This window comes from Anastrepha obliqua, chromosome 3, assembly GCF_027943255.1.
Source record: "Anastrepha obliqua isolate idAnaObli1 chromosome 3, idAnaObli1_1.0, whole genome shotgun sequence".
NCBI lineage: Eukaryota > Metazoa > Arthropoda > Insecta > Diptera > Tephritidae > Anastrepha > Anastrepha obliqua.
The window spans coordinates 78,587,145-78,610,110 of record NC_072894.1 but is presented as its reverse complement, the minus strand read 5'-3'; the positions used below and the strand labels follow the sequence as shown (position 1 = coordinate 78,610,110).

The following is a 22,966-nucleotide window of genomic DNA, read 5'->3' as shown; positions in this document are numbered from 1 at the left end:
GTAACTCAAAGAAGTCGAGAATAATACGAGATAGAAGTTAAAAACAGAGCCTATGAAAAAACGTTTACCAATTTTATCAAGCAATTTCGTTTTAAACAATTTTGTTATTGTTGTCTGCATTTTTTCTTATTAAGCCTTTTTAGGCGCCGCAGTCTCACGAAATTGCTTCAAAACTAGCTATTTTTGAAAAAAAAAAACCTATCTGGCAATAGCAAGTTTTGACCAGCCAATCCTGATCTTCCGCAGAAAACCTTTCGGTTTTTATCCAATTTGTCATAAGACGAACTTTTGAACTATGGCTATATTAACAATTTAATTAAAGCATAACAACCAGGTAATTTAGTGCTAGGGGGGGTAAAAAGTGATAATTAAACTTGAGTTCATTTTTCATTAATCCGTAGATACGTTTATAGTGCGAGAGAAATCGAGGAAACGGTTACTAAAATACACCTAAAGGGTCTTTCAAGGATGTGTTTATTTTGGAAGTCCAATTTCTGATGACTTTGCCACTTAAAACTTGTTGAATTAAAGACCACCAATTGTTCGCCATTTATTTGCATAGGCTCTCGATGTAAGTCCCTTGTTTTAAAGTTGGAAATTTAAAGTCGTTATACCGCACAAACTCGCTGGCCAGTTCTTTTTCAATAGCTAGAGTTGCTCGCTGTGAATGTCCAACGTTGGAACCATATACCCCAGATAAAAGCGATATACTAATGAAACTCCAGCCTTATTCCAAAATGCTGATTATTTACACAACAACTCAACGAAAAATTGACTTTATCGCTAGAAATGATGTTTAATGCGCGGAACATTTCTCGAACGTTGGATTGATTTTCTTCAACATGACAATCTTCCATCTGGTTCCCAAGATAGATCTGAAAAGAGGGTTGGCACACCAGAGTCATATCAGATTATAGTGGTCATCATATTTATACTGACGGCTCAAAGATGGGCAATGGCACTAGGTTAGGAGTTTACTCAGAACAATTATCTTTAAATTTAGGCTCACAGACTGGTGTATCGTCGTCCGAGCTGAGATCTACTCTATAGACAAAGCACCAAACACGATAAGACTGATGGGCTTACCTCCATCAAACCATACCATTTTTGTTGATAGTCAAGCAGCGATCAAAGCACTGGCCTAAACGCGCATCAATTCAAAATGTGTTAAACAGTGCAGGAGGTCGCTCTCGCTCATCCAACAATACAACATCACACTTTGTTGGGTTCTCGGCCACTCTGTAGTGGAGGGAAATGAAAGAGCGGATGAGTGTGCAAGTGTGCGACTTCTCCAGGAGCTGTGTAGATGAAGAAGAAATTGAGTCGGTACAACACCTCCTCTGTGAATGTCCTGCACTTCAGAGAAACCTTGACAAACATCTTTGCGATTATTTCGTTGAGGACCTAGGAAATTTGTCTGGCCCTAAACAACCTGACTAACCTAACTACAATCTTCCAAGGGGACTCGCCGTATACTACTGAACAACGCGATTGTTGCTTCATGCGACAAGACCGTTATAGTCTAACAATTATCTAGTATTCCTTTTGAATGACCCTTTATGTGTGCATGTCTGTGTTATTTGTGCTATTTGCGAAAAATATAAATGAAAATAATTATGAAACTTAATACAAAGTACAATAAAAAAAAACAAAAATTATTTATAAATAAAAACAAATAGTTATTTGTATTGGCAAGTGCAATGCATTGGAATGAGGAAGGTTAATTCCCACTGCTGGCAAAGCAAGCGTTTTGAGGTAAGTCTAAAAATGCAAAATAAACAAACAAATCAGGAAGGAAAAAATGATGAGACAATGGAAAAATTAAAGCTGATTGGTTGAAAAAATAACCATACCAGTCTTGAATAATTTCAAGCGTTTTACAGTGATATATATAAAAATAAGGCTTCTAGTTTTGCATGGGCATTATTTCAACGCCAAAACGAAAGATCGAAGAGCAAAAATGTAAACAATTTTTAGTAATCTATTCTGGATGGCATTAAGTAAATTATTAAAAACTTATTGAAATCAGTTGTAGTAATTCAGAAAAAACGGATTAAAAGTTAACTTTACTTAAAGTCAAGTTAAAAACCGCACAAAGTCATTTGCCGTGATCAGATCACTAAATAAATTTAGAGCTTTCGTATTCTTAAGTGAGGTTAAATGACATTTCTACGCTGACTTATTTATTAATACCTCTTCAAGAACGTTGTGGCATTAGATCACAATTTGTGTAGTTTGCAGTTACTTGAAAGTTAGGTGGCAGCAAAAAATAGAAATAGCTCGTTTCACAATTTTGGTACGATTATTACGATTCTCGGGTTTTAAGGGCAAGAATTTGTCGACAAGCTGACCTGTCGTTTTTTTTCTTTTTTGCTATGAAGTTCTATCCGTGGCTAATTTGAAATGCTGGTATAACGATTCCAATCGCAGATTTCCTACGCTCAAGAAAGATTTTCGTATGGTTCGAGATGATCACGAAGCTTGCTATTTTTAATGTAAGCCAAGATCTTAGCACGAAACTCGGCGCAATATGAACGAAGAGATTCCTAATTTCTGTGGACGACATTAAATCGACAGATTTTGCTCATTTTGAACTAACGCAAATGCGAACTAGAAACTCAAATCCAAAGAATATTCACAAAAACTTTGACATTATCACCAAAGTGTGAGCATCTTTTTATCAGCAGTTGCACAAGTGATTAAGAATTTCGGTACGGATTATCTATAAGCAGATTGCTCTCCATAGAGTAACAGTTGTAGCTCTATGAAGGCATACTCGTAGACATTGAAACATAATTACATAGAGGATTAGCTAGATAAACCATGACAGCTAAATTTTATAAAAAAAACGATTACCTGAAAAATTCGCTTCACAGCGTAAAGACATTCACCCGGAGTGCATTACAATTACCTTTGCAGAGCTACAGCTGCCTCGTGAGAAGTGCGTTACTCTGGCACAATTATATTCCTGGCATTGTAGCAGGTTAAACTCCCACTTATCCAAAACCGGCCCACCACTCGTCTAACAGCTTCATATTTTTTGCTCGTCGAAGCTACTCTCGTGTGACACTTTGCCAGTTAGTTCGAAGGTTGTGGTTTTGATGCACAAATTCTTAGAAAACTTCTCCCAAAGTATCTATAAACTTTGTGTGCATCGCACCATATACTTTTATGGTTATTTTTTACTGTCTAGGAAGAACCAATTACAATTTTTAAACTTTTCCTAAGCGCATTAGTTAGAACTACAGACAAGACAAGACGCCAAACTGTAAACGTAAAACTAGTATTTCAGCCAAAAATAACCAACCGGAAGGCCCACACTACACGTGCACCTAAACCCAAGTGTATAAGTCTTACACATCAATCAAAACAACTGAGTACCGACAAGCATGCACCTTATTAACCAATTGGGCACCTCAACGGATTGCAATTTGCTATGTGTATCTTTCGCGCCACTCTACCCCTTCCCATTGTTCACAACAATAAATCGCCACCATTTATTCGACAATTCAAAGAGCAATGAAAATGAAAAGTTGCTGAGGTCACCAGCAGAAAAGGCAGTAACAATAAAAACACTACCAGCAATAACAAGAATTTTGATTTTTTTCATTTATTCATTATTCTTGTTGTTGTAGTTACTTTGGAATGAAGCGGAACGGGTTTTCTTTCGCCATTGCTGTCGTCGCTGCTACAGTGTTGCTGCTGTTGCTTGTTGTTGTTGTCATTGCTACTTAGCCAGCTAGCGGTACGCTCTAGTCGCTCGTTCTTGAAAGAGTTCAACGACTTTTTACCACAGAGTAATGATTTTTTTGCTCATTCAGTTTTAGCTTTTGCTTACAATTATATGAGCTTATAAATATAGGTAACTATGCAGCTACGTACGTACATACAGTGGTGGCAAAAACCATATGCAGCTATTATAGTCTATTATAGAAATAATACATATACAGGGTGGGCCAAATAAGACCTACTAATGTTAAGCACAAATAACTTTTTTATTTTTTGACATATTTATTTTTCTCTTTTTGTAGGTTATAATTGAATTTTTGGAAATTTATTATGGAACCCTACAGTACAACACAACGCGTTAAAATTTTCGAGTTTTTTTATTCTTGTCAACGATCAATTGTTTTAACGCAGCGTAAATATCGGCAACATTGCATGAAACGCATTTCCATTTAAATGGTTATGTCAACAAACAAAACTGTAGATTGTGGGGCTCTGAATATCCAAGGACAACACGCCAACATCAGTTGCACCCATCTAAATGTACTGTTTGGTGCGGTGTTATGGCCACTAGAGTTATCGGCCCATATTTCTTCGAAAATGAGGATGAAACGCCAGAATCGATTTAGGAGCTTCTTACAGAACAATGATTGAAAACTTTTTGCGGCCAATGGCGGAACAGTATCCTAATTTGTGGTTTCAACAATATGGATTTGCTGCGTGAAATTTTTGGCGAACGTCTGATTTCCAAAAATTCCCTTGGCCAGCTCGTTCGCCAGATTTGACTGCGCCCGACTTCTTTTTAAGGGGATATTTAAAAGACAATGTGTATCTTAATAAACCAGAGACTATTAGACAGCTGAAGCAGAATATTCGAAACGAAGTACTGAGCCTTCAAACAGAAACATTATTTGGTGTAATGGAAAACGCGTTAAAAAGAGCCAATCTTTGTATCGAGAAAAATAGTGGACATTTGTCTGATGTAATATTTCATACATAATTTCCATAAAATATCTTCAATGTATAAATACAATTAACAAAAATAAATGAGGATTGCAAAAGTTATTTGTGTTTAACATTAGTAGGTCTTATTTGGCCCACCCTATATTTTTTTAGTTAAATTCTGCCGAATGTTGATTGAAAGTAAAATTATTTTAGCTTGATATGCGAACTTTTATTTAATGTTTTCAAATTAAGCAAAATCCGCCTTTAAAGATAAAATCAGTTAAATTTTTTATAACTTAAAAAATGCGCGGACAACTCTCGAGAACAGCTTGACCAAACTTTTAAAGCGATATTTAACCGTTACTTTGTGTTGTCACTAGACATAATTTTGTAATTGCACAAAAGTTTAAATATGGCAACGCGATAGAAGAAATTTATAATTTCGAGACACAAATTTGAGATAAAACTCCGAATGAAGGATTGTCACAAAAAAGCGTTTCTACAAAATATAATAGAGGCAAAAATTCGATTTTGAAAATAATTAATAACTTCATTAAAACAAAGGAAGTGTATGTCGTTCGCCGAGGGAAACGTTCCCACGCAAACAAGCCAATGGACTGACTCTTTTTCACTGGACTGACAACAGTCAAAAAAAGATTCTGAAATAATTAAAGATTTAATTTTGCAAATAATGACGTGCAGTGGCCTTATACGCCGGCTAAAAGCTTCATTACGAGGTTGCCGTCCAGCACGAAAATCTATGATACCTGCGAAAAACAAATTAAAGCGTCTAGATTGGTAAATTAGCAAATGGAAAACTGTTCTCTTCAGAGAAGAGCCGAAATTTAATTTAATAGGCAGCGATGGCATGAGATGTGCCAAGGTCACTTAATAAGCGATATGGTGCTCGTTATAGCAAGAAAACAGTGAAGCACGGCGGAGGTACTATAGATCGCTGGTGTGAGGCTGCTTTTTAGCAAGCGGAGTTGGGGCATGATAGAAAATGAATGGAAATGTGAAAAATATGAGTACATAAATATTTTAGAGATTGTTATGGTGCAATATGCAGAGTAGGAAAAGTCGTTGCATTGGGTCTACCGACAGAGCAATGGCACAAAGCACACAAGCTAAATTTGTTAACCCATGGTTTAGCGTCCAAAACGTCATTGCGATGGTATAGCCACCGCAGTTGCCTGATCTCAGCCTAACTGAGATCTAATGGGAGCTGATTAATAGCCGGATGGATAGGAGTAGCATAAGATATAGCGATGATCTATTCAACAAACTTCAAGAGGCCTAGCAATCAATTCCGATGAAAACGATCGATAATTTAATTGGATCAATGACAAGATGATGAAAAAGTTTTAATTAACTACTTATTTTTCTTATTCTTTTTATAGGTTTGCACTTGTTTTTCGTCACACAATTCATACAGTATAAAAGATATATATTTAAAAAATTTTTTACATTAAAGTATGTACAAAACTACGAGTCGCAATTACTCAATAAGCCGTGTAGTCTTCTTCGTTGTCAAGAGTATAGCCTGGTATCTTCTTAATGCTTTGAACCAGCCCTCCGCAGAAAGGCTCGTCGACAAACAGAACTAGATTTTGCGAATTCGACGCACGAGTTTCTTTAAATCATGGACTCGACTTCCGGCAAGATGCGTTTTCATAATTCCCCACACATTTTCAGTGGGGTTGGCGTCTGGGGACTGGGAAGGCCAGCCCAATGTGTTTTTCTGAGAGCAGGGGTTTTGATGATGTGGGACCGTAGGTTATGTTTACCTCCTTCAGAGGACGTTCGATGGTGTTGATACTCACATCTATTCCCTTTTTAGCAAGAACTGATCGTGCTTGGCGGGGGATCCCGCTTAAAAAGTTGGACAATCACTTTATCCTGCTTTTTTGTTGTCAATCGCTTCAAGCCGCGCTCGGAAAAGTCATCAACATTTTTGTACAATGTATACCGTTGGATTTCACATCACAACAAACTCTTTTGAGTTTTTAATTACTTTTGCAGCCGCGGCGTATAATTTCGGTCCTTTGGAATTCGTGCATAAAAATAGCGTCTCAAAATGCTTCGCGTACTTCTCACTCATTTTTATTTGGTTGCGTTTACAGGAAAGTTTCGAACGACACTAACCTGGGTTAGCACTGGCGTCGTCGCCCTTGAGTGGGACTATTACGCACCAAAAAGCAGAACGAAGCATATCTTGAAGTTACAAGAAAACAACCGGTTATTTTCTTCTGACACAGACTGTACATTAAAAAAAATTATTGTACTTTCGTTGATGTTGAAACCCAGCTTTCGCGCCATCTCTTTGGTGGACGACCCGGCCTGCGTATTCTAGATGGTATAAAATCTCTTGCTGTTCCATTAATCCTGTCGCTTCAGTTGTTTTGTTTTTGAGTTTTCTGCTCGTACCTCAGTTCGGTAAATTAGTATAGGCCTGATTGTAATTTTATATACATATACGGGATTTACTTTCATTTCTCATGTATTTATTCCTCCATATTACATCTTTGAAACATCCCGCAACACGTGCACCCTGCATGCATCTTTCTCGAACCTTTTTAATAATATCGCGATCACTGGATATCTCCACTCCCAGATATTTAAATTTCAAAACTTGCTCTATCATTGTCCTCTGTATTTGGAAACTACCAAACTTTTGGTTTTTTCTCTTGAGACCTCCGTATTGAAATTTGTGTTCTAATCTTTTGACAACTTTCATTATTTGGTCCATTACTGTATTAAAAAGCATTGGACCAAGCTAATCGCCTTGCCGTATTCCGCTTACGCAAGGAATTTGACATAATCTTAATTCAGCATTACATTGGTTTTTTCCACGGATTTTTTTGGATCGTGCAAAACTGAACTAAAACCATATATGTATAAGTATGAACTCTATAACAGGGCAATAGTCGCATATGATTTGGCCACCACTGTATGTACGAGCATGCGTATTTAAGTACGAAGCTACATATGGCATTGCAACGATCGCTTTTCGTATTAGTTGTCTGTCGTTGGTGCACAACTGACGAGTTTTTTCTCTATAGTGAGACAGCAGCATCAAAGGGAATTAAATGAAAGCTGCATATAAACATACATATATATGCATGTAATGTACGTATGTATATAATATGTATACATACGGTCATTAAATTAGGTACCCCCTCCCCCCGCTCATACGGAAATCGCAAGTTTTTTATATTAATAATAACAGATATTCAATTGTATGTGGTTTTTATTTCACAGATTAATATTATATAAAAAATTTAATAATAATAAGGAATTTTTTAAAATTGAAAATAGACTCAAAACGAAATTAATGCTTTTATTAAAATGCTCTTTAAATTATCGAAGTTTGATTAATAACCTCTGGGGGAATGGAATACCATAGTTCTTTGATTTTTGTCATGAATCCTTCTTATTTTGAACCTTTTTCTTCGCGATTAGCATGGGTGACTGACTTGGCCAATCCATAACTTTAGCATTATTTTGTAAAAACTATTTTCTTACAAGATAGATAGATTTTATAAGAGGTTTAGAGAGGTTTTTGTGCCCTCTACTCATCACAGTACCTCATCCAGACCCGGTTCCCTTATTAAACTCAGGATAGAGCTGGGTTGGATTGAGCGTATATGCTCTTCCTCTGGCAGCAATTGGCCAAGATGTCTCAACCTTCTCCGCGTTATAGCGCTGCATTCCAGGAGAAGGTGCATTGGAGTGTCCTGAGATTGGTGGCAGAAATGCCCGTGAGCATCTTCAGTTTATCTTTAGAGAGGGTTAGGATTTTTTTAAACCTCTTTTGTTTGTACCCTCCCAGTAAGGATTTCGCCTGGCGTAGCCCCATAATTTGGTGCCAGCAAATCTCCCTTAGCCCTAGCTCTTCAGTCGTGAGCTTTTTGCGTCCACTATTTCATTCCCACTTAGACCCCTGTGCTCTGGGACCCAAATTAGCCAGATGCAATTGTGCATTCCTAGTAGATTAAGTTTCTCGATACACTCAAGGACCAGTGAGGATTTTATCTCACAAACGATAGGGGTATGAGTGCCACCTGACTGTCACTCAGAATGGCTCAGAATCTCTGCACATAGACAAATGGCATACATCTCCGCTTGGAAGATGTTTGGAAAACTGCCCATCGGCTCAGATCGTTTGGTTCTGGGGCCGTAAATCCCAGCGCCTATGCCTTCTCGGTTTTTCGAGATTTACGTACTAACATTAAGGAGTATTTGGGTCAATATCTAGCATAAAAAAGCCGCGGAAGTAACATATTCTGTTCCGCAAATGGTAGCATCACTTCTTGAGTATGTCCTTGTAAATAGATTTCTCCATTTTATTGGTTAAGAAGTGAATAGGTCCTACTTCATACCAGGGAAAACTTTTCCCTCTTGTTGTTGCTGTGGTAGCAGTACACCAGGCTCTGCCAGTGCGGTGTAGTCACCGATCGTTATCGTCTCACTCATCTAACGGTAGGCCCAGGAAATGTGCTGTTTCGACAGGTTGGGTCCACACAGGGCTTGAAAGGGCATGTGAAAAGGTGGGTAGCATCGTGCGTGTTAATATCGTGCCTTCACATGCCCGACATATGTTGAGTCTGTCGGGATCGATTCTGGATAAGTAGGAGTTTAAAATACTGCAATAATTGTGCAAAAGTTACACGGAACTCACGAGGCAGCTGAAGCTCTTCGTCTGCAATAAGTGGCAGGAGTTTAGATAGATGGTAAGAGACTCCCGATGAACGGCGTTAATGCCAGTCTATATACTGTCTATATCTGGTCCAGCAGTTATGTTCGGTCCTGGATGTCGTCAGTGTAGTTGAAGAGATTCCTTCTAACTCGCCTGGGAGGTAGCTCAGCCACCAGCAAGTGCCTGCAGGGGCCCGAGGCCATTCCCATGGCAGATTTTCCCGACCAAAGCCTGCCGCCCCAGTAAACTAACACTGTCTATTGCGCTTAACCTCACCCCTCACCTATTCGTACATGTATGCATATTTACTGATTTGCGAAAGAATGTTTGCAATTGACTTGTTTCTTATTTTTTGCCAACCTCAAAAATCTTTTAATATTCTCAGTCAAAGTAATTATTTTGCTGTAGAAGCGTTCCCACCAGTAGGAAATGTTACACTACAATCAACAGCCACTGAATAATTTATCGCCCCAATGCACTTTTGCACTTTGGAGCAGCCAATACGACACTTCGTTGGGGAGAAGCGAATAGACCGAAGTAAATGAAATAAATAAAAACAAATTACGCTCAATCGAAGTCAATTTAAATACACATATTTAAATGCATACACACATACATACATATATGCGAAAATACCACTCATACAACCACAATCGAATGAATGAGAAAGGGTGTTGCGTTGGGCTGTCGTTTTTGAAGTAATTTCCTGCCAAGCACTGATAGACGTGATGAAATCATCGACCTGATCTTGCTTGAGAGCGAGAGTAGGTACCGGTACCTCCGAGAGTTGGAGGTAGCTAATTTCAATTTTGGTTGAGCTTAGTTTTAACCTGAGCCTTATGAAAAACTTAATAAATGATCTCTCTTTTGTTTGTATTGGCGTTTTTGCGCTGCTTTGACTGCGCCTAAAAATATCCTATGGTAATACGATAATTGCCAGCTTAAAAATTTCAGTAAGCCCAACAAAGCTGAGATAACTCCCTGCTGAAATAGAGTTTATGGTTCGGTGGGAACAGGCTATTATAGCCGAATGAATGGAAAGTGGATGATCATTCCAAAAATCAATGTTCAGTTAAAAAAATGTTCGCAAATCTCCTCGCATCCCATGTCAAATTGTGTTCAATCAAGAGAGCCATAATTATTGTAGAATCAGAACAATCATCACGAAAATCTTTAAACAGCATTACTATCCAAAAGCAAAAGTCACAGTGCACTACACTAAGCATGCCGAAGATAGGCTTTTACGGTTCATACGGATACAAGGTGGCACAAAATTAATCATTTATAGAATCATAATTATTTTTTGCAATTGGCGTCGTACACCAATCAATCTGACATTTCTGAACCACACAGCTGCAATATACAAACAAATGGAGCGCGTAAAGATCAAAATAAAGATTTCCATCACTAAAAATCAAGTTTAAACCAAAAAAGAATTATTAATTTTGCACCACCTGCACTGAATATTTACCAGGGTCGATAATGTTGAGCGCTCCCTGTGAATAATTCGATACTTTCTAGTTTGCGGTAATAGCAAGACATACTTTTTATCTTTATTATCAATTTTTATAAAAGTTATTGAATTTAAAGTGAGAGCTTCACTCATCCCTAGAACGATAAAAAGGTTGGATTATAAAATTGAAAGTCACTCTTCTACTTTGCCGAGAAGTCAATTTATTTAGCAATAAAACAAGATTGCAAAAGTTCTCCAAACCATTAGACAATGACGTTGAGGGTCACTTATCTGCAGTTAACCTATTAAATGACCCATTAAATACGAAGTGACCACAAAGTAAAAAAATCGGAAATACTTAATAGGACAATAGCTATGCATATGTTAATATAAATACAAATGGAACTAATTAATACCCGCTAGTATTACATATGTAAGCACTCATAAGATTTGGTTAGATTATTTGTCTATAATTTTTCAGGTAGTTTCATTTTTTGGTCATAGGCGGAGATGGTTATATAAAACATTCCCCATGTATTTTTGGGGAATGTGGTTAAATAGACGGAGTTTGGTCGAGTAAAAAGTCCGGGTCGTTCCGGCGACCTAGAACCAGCTGTCGGGCAACAAAGTAATTCTGGTGTCATTCACACTATGTATGTAGATATGTATGCACGTCACTGCAAACACTTCTCGTATAGACACAATTCCCAACTGGGTTTTTAAATAAAAAAATGAAAAAAAAATAAATAAATAAGGAAGTGTTGGGCTCCCAACAGAAGAGAGAGAGAGCAATAAAATCGCAAACATATTGCAAAAGTACAGAAGGGCATCAATTGGACTTGATAAGCATTTTATGTAGTAGTGTGACAAATGGTGAGAAAAATCTAAACAACTAGAAGCTTCAAAGCTATGCGGTCATCGCCTGACTGAATGCTGACCGATTGAACGTTGCATAGGTTGCACTGGTTGCCGATTTCTAATTCTCGATGCTTTACTCATTTACACTTACGGCGAAACAAATTGCTTCAAATATAAGCGCCAGAGGCAAATTAAAGAAGTGTTTTAAGGTGAATTAATTAAGTAGAAACTTTTGCAAAACGTATTTTTCCCCCCTATTGGCGTATTTTAAAAATTTTCGCTTTGTTTAGTTTAGTAAAAAAAAATGTTGCATTTCTTTTGCCGCATATTTTTCTCACTTCATACAATTTGTTATTGTTTTTCTGTGTATTTATGTAATGTGCATGGACTGTGACGCTTGTTTATATTTACTTAGCCGCATTGCTGGCGTTTCCTCATTGGCAATCAGAGGAACGTAGAAAGTGCAGGAAAGAAAAAATGCATTTCTCTGGTGGCCTTAAATTTTGAAAATATGAAAATCGAATGCAAGCAAACGAAACGTGCAATTAATACAAATACGTATGTATGCCTTGCAATTTTAAGTGTAATAAAATAAAATTGTTATTATTACTTTTCATAACATAATTTATTTTAGGTCGCTGCAATGAATTTAAGGAGAAGCATTGGCACGAAGCATCAAATGATAGATTGTTTTTAATAGTGTCGGTCCTTGGAGCGCAGTACCCATTTTCAGAGCACTTTTCTTCAAAAAAAATTACATATTGTTTTTGCTGTTGGGGAATGTTGCTATGTTGCGGTAACGTAGAATTGACTGTTGTAGAAACGAGAAAAAAATCGATAAACCAAGAAATGTTTAACAGTTTGAGGAGGCAAAACACATGCCTGTTCACAGGGTGGACTGCAATATGGACCAACTTTATTTAATAATTTTTTTAACCACATTCTGAACTATAGCATAGTTAAAAAAAAAATAGTTTGAAGGACATTTTATTCACAACTAAAAAAATAAACGGTGCACTCAAAAGATTGTTAGGTAAATCAATTAGGTCCGTTGAAAAGATAACTTCAATTTCTCAAAAGAATTCATTGTGTCTTCAATTTTTATTACCTCAGACTGTTTTAAATCGGCCTCTTCCCAACTCCCTCAAGCAGATCCAGCCTTGAATTAAGCCTTGTCAATGCAAACAAATCACAGATCACTTAATATATTTAAAAAACGAATTAACTGTACCTAATAGTTTACTTTTTTATAGATATTTTATGCTGCTGCTGAAACTGATTGCTTTGTTACGAACTTCAAAATTTATTTTGATTTACTTCAAGATAGTTCCCATAAATCAATTGTTACAGATAACGTGATCAGAGAGCCGTGCATTTGTAACCGAAATTGAGAAAAAAGTTGATACGTAACGCCTTTGAAGTTTTTGGTTTTGTTTAAATTAAATTTGATTTATCTTTTACATATCTCAGCATTGGCAAATAGTGCGATGCTGTTACTTCGCGACTGAAAACCACTTTCTTTCATCAAATCCATATTTTATGAACAGATTAGGTAGTTTTCAACCAATTATACTTTGTAATAAATTCTATTAATGCCGCATTCAATTCCCAGCACTTCTTTTTGTATTCTTTCTGTGCACCATTTCACTTCATTTAGCCGGAAACATGATGTCCAATGCGTGACGTCATGACAAGAAATTACCTTTTTTTTCTTGTTGTTTAATTTGACGGTGATAAGGAACAGAATAGTGTCATAATAACTGCAATTCTTTATATATTTGAGCTGGGTCTTGAGTAATGAACGAATTTCCATCTTAACACGTTCCATGTCCCAATACAAAAATGCAAAATTGACCGACAAGTCCAACAGGGTTTTTTGAATAATTTGTTTTTTGTAGTCATAGGATAGCTTTAGTAATAATAATAATTAAAAAAGAAAAAACGGTCCATGAGCCTAGAGGGACATTTTTGCTTCTGCACGTTCATGAAACACATGTGGTTCATATACCCCCTGACGCACATATGGCTCAGGAACGTATCAGTGCTTAACAGGCGCACGTTTACTGAACCATATGTGGCTCAGCGGACAAGGAACGTGTTAAACGAATCAATCATAAGCGCATTCCTCTATGTGTTTTTTAGTAAAAGACTAAAATATCGAGATATGCGTAATTTTTTTATATGAATTCGCAAACGTATTAAAATATCTACATTTTACAAAAGTGTAGTAAAAGCACAATGCCACCCTACCGGCACGAGAACACCACTTGAGAACGGCGCTAAAAATGCCATTTGAGCAACAAGAACTAAAACTCTACTCAATTGGAAAAATATTGAAAAACGATGCGCTAAATGTTAATACAAAATTGGAGTCAAGCATGAATCAACGGACAAAATACAAAACAAGCAAAATGGGGATGTATTGCAAAAAACGCCCTTTTTCAGCTGCTCACAATTCTCACAAACAGGCTGCGACCGACCAGCAGCTGCCAAAGTAAGCAGTACGTTTTGCAAGATGCGTATGCTATGAAAACAAGCTCCTCCACTATCTTTTCCATGTCTCCTATGTTCTACACAGCTCGTATGCTTAGATTTTTAGAGGTGTAGCTTGTAGCTACTTGGAATTTCATTGAGTAGGCGGTACTGCCACAAACCAGCTTCAGTTTTGCACTTTTTATTCAAACTCACCTTATTTGTGTATATTGAAGGACGCTCCTCGAGTATTCACTTTTTGCGCCAAAAAATTATACTTTTTATGTTAATCCATAATTAAATAATTGTTGGAATATTGCATTGGAATTACACGAGCGAATATTATTTCGAAATTATGTGGGTACATGCATAAATACTTGTATTTGGCAAGCATGTGTTTGTAAGCGATGTATTTTTTAGTTGATTTCTCCGCAATTGTTGCTTTTCTCAACTACAACACTATCTACCATTTGCTAACAACTGTCTGTGAACAATACAAAACTATTTAACTATCTTTCACTTTTCCTCGTTCACTTGCTCAGTTTTGAATTTTATACTCACTTCGCACTTTATTTATCAAATATTATTTTTAGATAAACACGGCTTCACTTCTATTGCTTGCCTTTTTATATTACTCTCATCTTCACAAATATATTCTACTCACTCAAGTCACGTATTCTACTTTAGCACTATTTTTCTAAGGTTTGTTCACTGCAATCTGTTTTGCAAATTTGCGTTTTCATATATTATTTTATATAAACAAATTCTTCACTTTGCACTAGACGCCTTCTGCTTCTCTCTCCACAGCAAGCGAATTCTTTACCAGTCGCTATTTATTACTAGCCGCACACAATACAAATAACACAAAATTAATTATATTATTCACTTTACATTTAGTATATTTATTGTGCACTATTTGTAGAAGGAAAATTTCACCTCAATTCGATTCACCACTTTGCGGTAGCTTTTCAAAGAACACACAAATTTTAATAAATTATCATGAACCGCGCTAATATTAATAAACACAACCGTACACGAGTACAATTCACTCAAAACTGCGTCGCGGTTGCCCACTCAGCTGCGGCGCTGACAATCGCTTCGCCATACGGTCAGCGCAAAGTGAGTGTAAAAAGGGGTTGCTGCGTTGAGAAAGAGACTTTACGACGAACAAAATTGACAGAGAGTTTCTAAAGAGTAAAATTTATTTAATTGAAGGAATGTCCTTGCAGCTGAATAAATTAAAAAAAATTGGGAATTGGCTATATATTGCATTTAATATACCATTTCTTAATATTTACAACAAAAATGCATCTCTGGGCTAAACTACTCAATCCAATCTTGGAATGGAATGTAACTCACGTACTCGTGTTGTTTAGAGAAATATTTGCATTTGCTCTCTGGGACATGCTCTTCATTGTTTGCATTCAAAATGGTGCTTCTGTTTTCTGTTTGATAAATGTTCTCTGCTTCTGTTTTGATTTGGCCATCCGCTTTGTGTTTGTTGTTGATTGCCCATTCTGTTTTATCGTAATTCATGAAAGTTATAGTGTTGGAAAAGGTAACCTTTTAACATGAACAATTAGAATTTTTTTAATCTAAAAATACGTTCACATATGCATTAATTACCAATACTTCTTCTACTATTTTATACACGTTTTTTTCTGTAAAATGAGTCCATAATTAATAATATTTAACAAAAATTTTATTAGAATTATGTTTGCATACCTGTTTTTATGAGGGCGACCATTTCATTTAGTTTTTATTTTGATGTTTCTCCTTATATTCGTAATAATAATTATCGGTAACACAGAAAGCACAGGGTTGTATGTCAAAAAGTATTGTTATTATCTAGGATCATTTTATAATCTCAGATTTCGGGGGAGAAATTGTATATGGCTAATCTCGTTTTTTAATTACGGATTGGGAGTTAAGCACGAAAAAGTAGATAATCTATCATACTTAAATGTGAACGTATTATAAGCTTAGCATAACCTCCTGCAAGACCACCAATTTATATTTTATAAAATAATTTGCAGAATATTAATTTAATGATAATAATAATAATTTGGGTTACAATTTTTAAATTTAGTTCCGGCAATCTTGTTATTTTAAAAAATGCTTTTAATTAATTAAAAGAGACTCAAACAAAAACAAGTAACAAACCCGAACATTTATATATATATATATATAATTGGCGCGTACACCCTTTTTGGGTGTTTGGCCGAGCTCCTCCTCCTATTTGTGGTGTGCGTCTTGATGTTGTTCCACAAATGGAGGGACCTACAGTTTTAAGCCGACTCCGAACGGCAGATATTTTTATGAGGAGCTTTTTCATGGCAGAAATACACTCGGAGGTTTGCCATTGCCTGCCGAGGGGCGACCGCTATTAGAAAAATGTTTTTCTTAGTTTTGGTGTTTCACCGAGATTCGAACCGATATTCTCTCTGTGAATTGCGAATGGTAGTCACGTACCAACCCATTCGGCTACGGCGGCCGCCGTCCATCGGCTACATTCGAACACATTAGTAACATTTAATTTGGTCTGGCGGTTAACTTTGGGAATCGGACGATTTCAAAGACAATGCGAGATATATTTAATAACATCAGACGGACGGACGGTAGTTTAGCTTTAATATTTAAAAAGTTGACGATGTTTTTGCCCAATTTTAATGGTATGTTTTTATGCCAGATCTAACTGAGGTGAAGTGCAAGACGTGTACCAAGTTTGGGCGAGTTTTATAATATAAACTCGTTAACGAGATACAGGCATTTACCCCAAAATGTGTGTTTTCTACAGGGAAAAAGCAATCCTCTCAGTGTGGAGCTTTACCCCGAACTATACCCTCTACTGTCACAGTACCGATCACCCCGATAATACGGTGAAGTACTTCGTCGGGAAGCGGTTTGAGCTCTATGCTCAATATCCGCCAGGAGTTGCATCTACTTTTTATCACCCACTATTAAAACCATTTCAGAAAGTATCCTCTCCGCTCTGTCCACCACCCATTCGTACCAAATGTGGATAGGTAAACTTATTTATCATTTGATTAATTTTGCTTCATTTATAAGGCTTTTTTATTTCTTGAAAATTACCATTAAATGGGAGCGGGTTCGTAAGCCGCATCTCAAGTGTTTGATCGAGTGTAGTTACATGAGCAGGATTTCCTAACTCCTAAATGGAGAGCATCAAAATTAATGGAAATCAATAATACGATTTAGAGTACAGTAGGTTCTGTTTTTATGCGGTTTTGAAATAGTGCGGTTTTTTTTTAAATAAAAAAATGCATGTCAACCTATCGGGAATTGTACATATAAACAAGATTCTAAACCAGCTAAGCAAAAACTCATCACAGATTACATCAGAAATGCTAACCCTACAAGCATGGAACCGCCTACATCACCATCTAGATCAGACGTGTACATTTTCTCAAGTGACGAAAGTGATTTTATGCCAAATCCTAAGCGAATGCGCAACATGCGGATATTGTCTGATTCTATTTCTGACGAGGTAAATTTATTTTTTGATTCTGACGTTTCTTAAATAAAGATATAATTTTCAAATATACAATTTTTTGTTTATGCGATTTTATTTAATTATTTCAGATTCATGCGGTCTATGAACGTATAGTTATAATATGGGACTAGTGCCCTTTTTTTATGCGATTTTATTGCATTATTTCGGATTTATGCGGTTCTTAGCACTTTTGAAACGTATCTATAGTTTTACTATAGAACTAGTAGCTTTTTTCATGCTGTGTCTTGCGGAACGTATCTACCGCATAAAAACAGAATCTACTGTATATAGAAGTAGACGCCTTCCCAAAACTGCTGGCTTATTTTTGGCGAATTTGAGAATTAATATGAGTATAGTCAGTACAAAAAATAATCAAGTCCTTGGTGCAAATGTATGCTCGTGCGGATATGTGTTCCTTTATTCTTCTTCTTCTTTTTATTATTAATTTATGTTCCAAATTCCATCATTCTTGATACCAAAGTACCTGGCATCGCAAAACTTGTACTCCAGAGGCAAGGAAACGTGGCGTTGCTGAAATCAGTCTAGCTGAAGGTAGGTTAAGTTAGGTTGTAGCGATTGCCCACTGTGCGGCACACTTAGGTTAATAGCCCATTGAGAACTTCTCTTTATCTCTCCTAAAACCAGTGTGAACTTTTCAAAAATTTGAGATCCCTAATTTCCTGATCTTCAAACTCAAAAAAAGTATACGTGAAATGGAGAATCTACGTCTGGATAGATCAGGGCAGGGGTACAAAAGATACGGGATCATTTTTTTTATTTAAACAGCTTATGCAGAAGTCATGTGTTTGCACGCCCATCCTCTCGGCATGTCTGTCTATTAAGCAGTACTCCGAAACGGAAATCAGTGAGCTAAGGCTATGCTATGTGGAGATTCTGTTCGTTTAGCATTGAGAGTCGGCCACAATTATCGGGCGATTCTGTAGGTGGGTTCATGACGCCATCTTTCATTCGCCGTTCGTACAATTTTTCAATAATATTCAAAGCACCCTCGTTGTCCAAAAAGGCAGCGAGGGAATATTCCTTATAGTGAAGTGATTTCCTAATTGCCCTGAATTGCCTTTGCTGGTTGTTAATTTTTCCTCTAATATTCACATCCAGCAACCGCTCTAAGAATTTTAATAGGAAGCATAATATGTTAAGTCGGATCGCCGCCTCAAAAATAAACACGATTCTAGTTGCAATCATATCTATTGTATATTCCAGATCAGGCGGGAATAAATCCAAATGACTTTGTGGATTTGTAAAGTTGGAAACTGCCAATGTGTTTTGTGTTATTCTTCGTTATAAAACCTATTGGGATATTTCCGTTGTGAACTATATAATGAGTTCTGCTATCTTAGTTGCAGAGACAATCTTTAAAGTGTCTGAAGGTAACTCTGCAAAAAACCCAAAAAAAGCAGCGGCGAAGATTCAGAGTTAGTCACATGTGAGGGCGACAATACAGAACAAACAAGTACAGAAATTTTGCAGTTGTAATAATATCACAAGGGTTTTAATTTTTTTAAAATTGCAGTGATAGTCTTTTTTAATAGATTCTTAAGGAAGGATTCAAGACTTAAACTTTTATTTGTCAACTTCTTTTAACATAATCTTTATTTAATTCCTTCCCCAAACTCCGAAAAAGTATGGAATAAAAAAAATACTTGCAAGTACAGCTATCGAGGAAACACTAAAGCTATGGCCTGCCGATCACTGCTCTAGACGTCATGCCGTGCTTTATACAAAGTGAGCAACTGGAGACATCGAAGGGCTCTATGTAGCCTAACATCGTGGTGCCCTCTACTTTCAAGAAATACATGGAATTGCTGATATCTCATTTTATGGGTCAAACCATTTGCCATACTTGACTGAACTGAGACGAAGAAAAATTTTGTTTCATCTGTTCTGAAGAGTTAGGATTAGGGAACAATCTTTCGGAATGCTTTGTTAAGTCAAGCGCATCTCGATTTTCTGTTGCAGGGATGAAATTAGGAATAGTAGAATAGTCTGAAGACCAACGGCATTCTTCAACTGAAACGCAAAATCACCCTATTGGAAAATTTACAATTATTGCAAATTGCGTCCTACGTCAGTCATATTTGACACCTGCGAACCAGACAGCTGTAGTATACAAACAGACAAGCAGTGGAGCGTGTAAAGGTCAAAATAAAGATTTTCATCATTCAAAATATTTTTTCTCATTTAGTAATAAAGTTATCCAAAAGTTGATGATTAATTTTGCGCTACCTTGTAGAAACACCCCACGATAAAAAGGAAGAGATGTTGCCTGAGGTAAAATTTAATTAGGAAAATAGCAACAAATATTGTCTTTGACATATTTATATTAGACCTATGATGGAATGGAGGATGGCAGTGAGCAAAGAAGAGATCGCATAGAATACTTCCAGAGCCTTTCAGGTCAAATAATCTCGTAGATCATGAATTTATCAACTTGAAAAACTGAAAGAAAAAAGAGGTTGTCTGTAAAGTCGGTTTACTGACGATAGTTTAACGTGATAACGTCATAAGAAAATACTGATTGAATGGTTGCATTTTTCAAAAGAAAATTTTAATTTTATTTGTTTGATAGATATTTTGTATGGATATAGAGAATGAGTTAACATTAACATAACATAATATACTTTAACATAACATAACATAACATAACATAACATAACATAACATAACATAACATAACATAATAAACATAACATAACATAACATAACATAACATAACATAACATAACATAACATAACATAACATAACATAACATAACATAACATAACATAACATAACATAACATAACATAACATAACATAACATAACATATCATAACATAACATAACATAACATAACATGCTGTTCAAGCAAGGTAACGACACATGAGCAAGATAACGACGCATTTTTTGGTGCGTGCAGCCGGCTACATAGAATTATAAGACGTTATCACGTCAAAAAATAATAATAACATTAAAACAACAGGTATTATTAACAAACTTGGTTTTATTTTAAATTCTTCAAGTAAATCAAATTAATAATAATCAATAAGAAGGCATATGCAAATACAAATACGTGAATTTATATATGTATATGTATGTATGTATATGTGAATTTATATATGTATACATACACATATACGCTCACTTAAGTAGGAGAGAGCAAGATGTCGAACGTTGCCGTTCGTTTTCTCTGTTTGCTTTGTCGTTCGTTCCGCGCTTTCGCTTGGAGTTCATTCAAGGTAACGGCAATGAGCAAGGTAACGACACATTTTTTCGTGCGTGCAGCCTGTTAAATCGAATTATAAGACGTTATCACGTCAATAAAAACATGAATTCAACACTCAGCTTGGCACAATTATAAGAAATAAAATGTGTTTAGATTCACATAAGATGTCAATCCCCATTGCCCAGATATGAGTGCCAATCCCTGGAGGAGATCGACGCGCTCAACAGTTTTGTAAATTTTGAAGTGGTCGAAATTGTGATAAATTAGCAAGAAAACTTTCTCATGCTCTTTAATGGTAAATATTTTTTCGGACCATATAATTTTCTCTTGCCTATTTCAATAGGCCTCTACCATTCAACAGAGAAGTGATGAAAAATTTTAATTTGAATCCCAAAATATGTTTATTTATACCAGTTGCTTCATCTATTCGCGTATAGGCTAATATAATATTATTACGATATCAATGAAATTCTGAAGTGACCAAAAATTAAGGCCTTGTGAAACGTAAAGGAAAATTTGCTTGGAAAATTTTAACATTAAACAAAAACATAAATTGCTGCACGCATTTGTCGTAAAAAGTTATTAATTAAATATTTAAATTCAAGCACCGAATTTTTCAAAGAACTATTAATTTTGTTATACCTAAATTTCCACTTATGTTCATATGTTCATATGTGAATGCACACAATTTCGGTTATTGGCTAGAAATATATAAGTAATTCTAACAAATCGATGCCAAATTATGCAATCTTCCATTTATTGGGTAATACAATTAAATCTGCATTTAACGAACAACACCACCAACGCGAGAAATTATCTAACTTCCGGCAATATATTTATATATGTATGTAAGTCAAATTACCGATGGCCGATAGTCAATGATTTATTAGCCTATAAACTTGCACACAAGCGCCAAAACAAAACCAAGTAACGAAAATAATCGACGCAAAAGTATAAACCGTTAGCATAATCCAATTGAAGGAAACGATATTTACAAAATTAAAATTACCCTATAAACAGAATTGTAAACAATCGTATCAGATTGCAAAATGTTGTTCATGGGTGCGGTACAGAATAAGCTTCAAACATACAAGTATAGTGGGATGGTAATACGGTGACTCAATGCTCAGAGGCAATGACTGATTGACTAAATCAAACAAGGGGTAGCAAAATGCCGGCACCCGAAGCCCATCGTCCATCACACATACTCGTCGTTTGCTGTACCACGAAAAATACGAGCAGCTACTAGTGTTCGTATGTATAACAAGCTAGCCGTCTGGTAGAACACGCACACAAATTTGGCAAGCGACGTGTGTCGGCTAGCGTTCCAATAACAAAAAAAAAAAATAGTCATTCATTCATTCAAATTCACAACCGCAATCCACTCAACGGCTCCAACTCCTCATCCCTTCACAATAAAGCAGAAATGTAGTATGCGAGCAGTTGAAAAATGGATGATAGCGCGCGTTACGATACGCCGTGTGACAGGGTTGGGTTGGGAAAATTTGAGTGGGTGGACAAGTGACTATGAAAGGCTTTTTCGACAGGGGAGTGTCGCGTTGACACACTTTTGCCACTGCATTCACACCACTGCACGCACTCGAATCCAAATTCCAACCATTGCTCTGTGAGAGCTCCATACTGAAGTTGGGGGGAAAGCGGGCATATATTATTATATAATATGTAGGTACATATGTATGTATAATAGACAAAAATTACATTACACTATGTCCTGCTGGCGTTGCCGCATGAGCTGCCATGTTGCATGTAGACTTTTGGTCCGAAGAGTTGGGTTGGGATTAAACTACAATACTTTAAATACCAAAAATTATTCGCATTCCCTAAAAGCGGTCACACGGCAATTTTTTAAAAGTTATCTTGAAATAATTAGTACATATATGGAATTTTGAATACATACATTTTTTGGTAATAGCAACTGGTAAGTATTATGAAGGATGTGGTATGTCAGGGGCCAGTGCTGTCTTCATTTCCCCATTTCCGTTTAACTTGAATTTGAATTAACTTCCTTTATAATTTGAAGATCTTGAGGTTGCAAGTTCAGAATGGCATTAA

The 22,966-nt window shown here is 36.3% G+C and overlaps 1 protein-coding gene across 2 annotated transcripts in view; it reads right to left on the bottom strand.

Moving 5' to 3' along the window:
• The window catches only part of LOC129242814 (mucin-5AC-like), a 166,868-nt gene extending 151,678 nt beyond the window's left edge, over positions 1–15,190 (bottom strand). For both annotated transcript variants that reach the window (XR_008582218.1, XM_054879670.1), the window contains exon 1: positions 14,370–15,190. The gene's annotated coding sequence lies outside the window, so the exon portion shown is untranslated. The remainder of the gene's footprint in view (positions 1–14,369) is intronic.
• Positions 15,191–22,966: the final 7,776 nt, after the last annotated feature.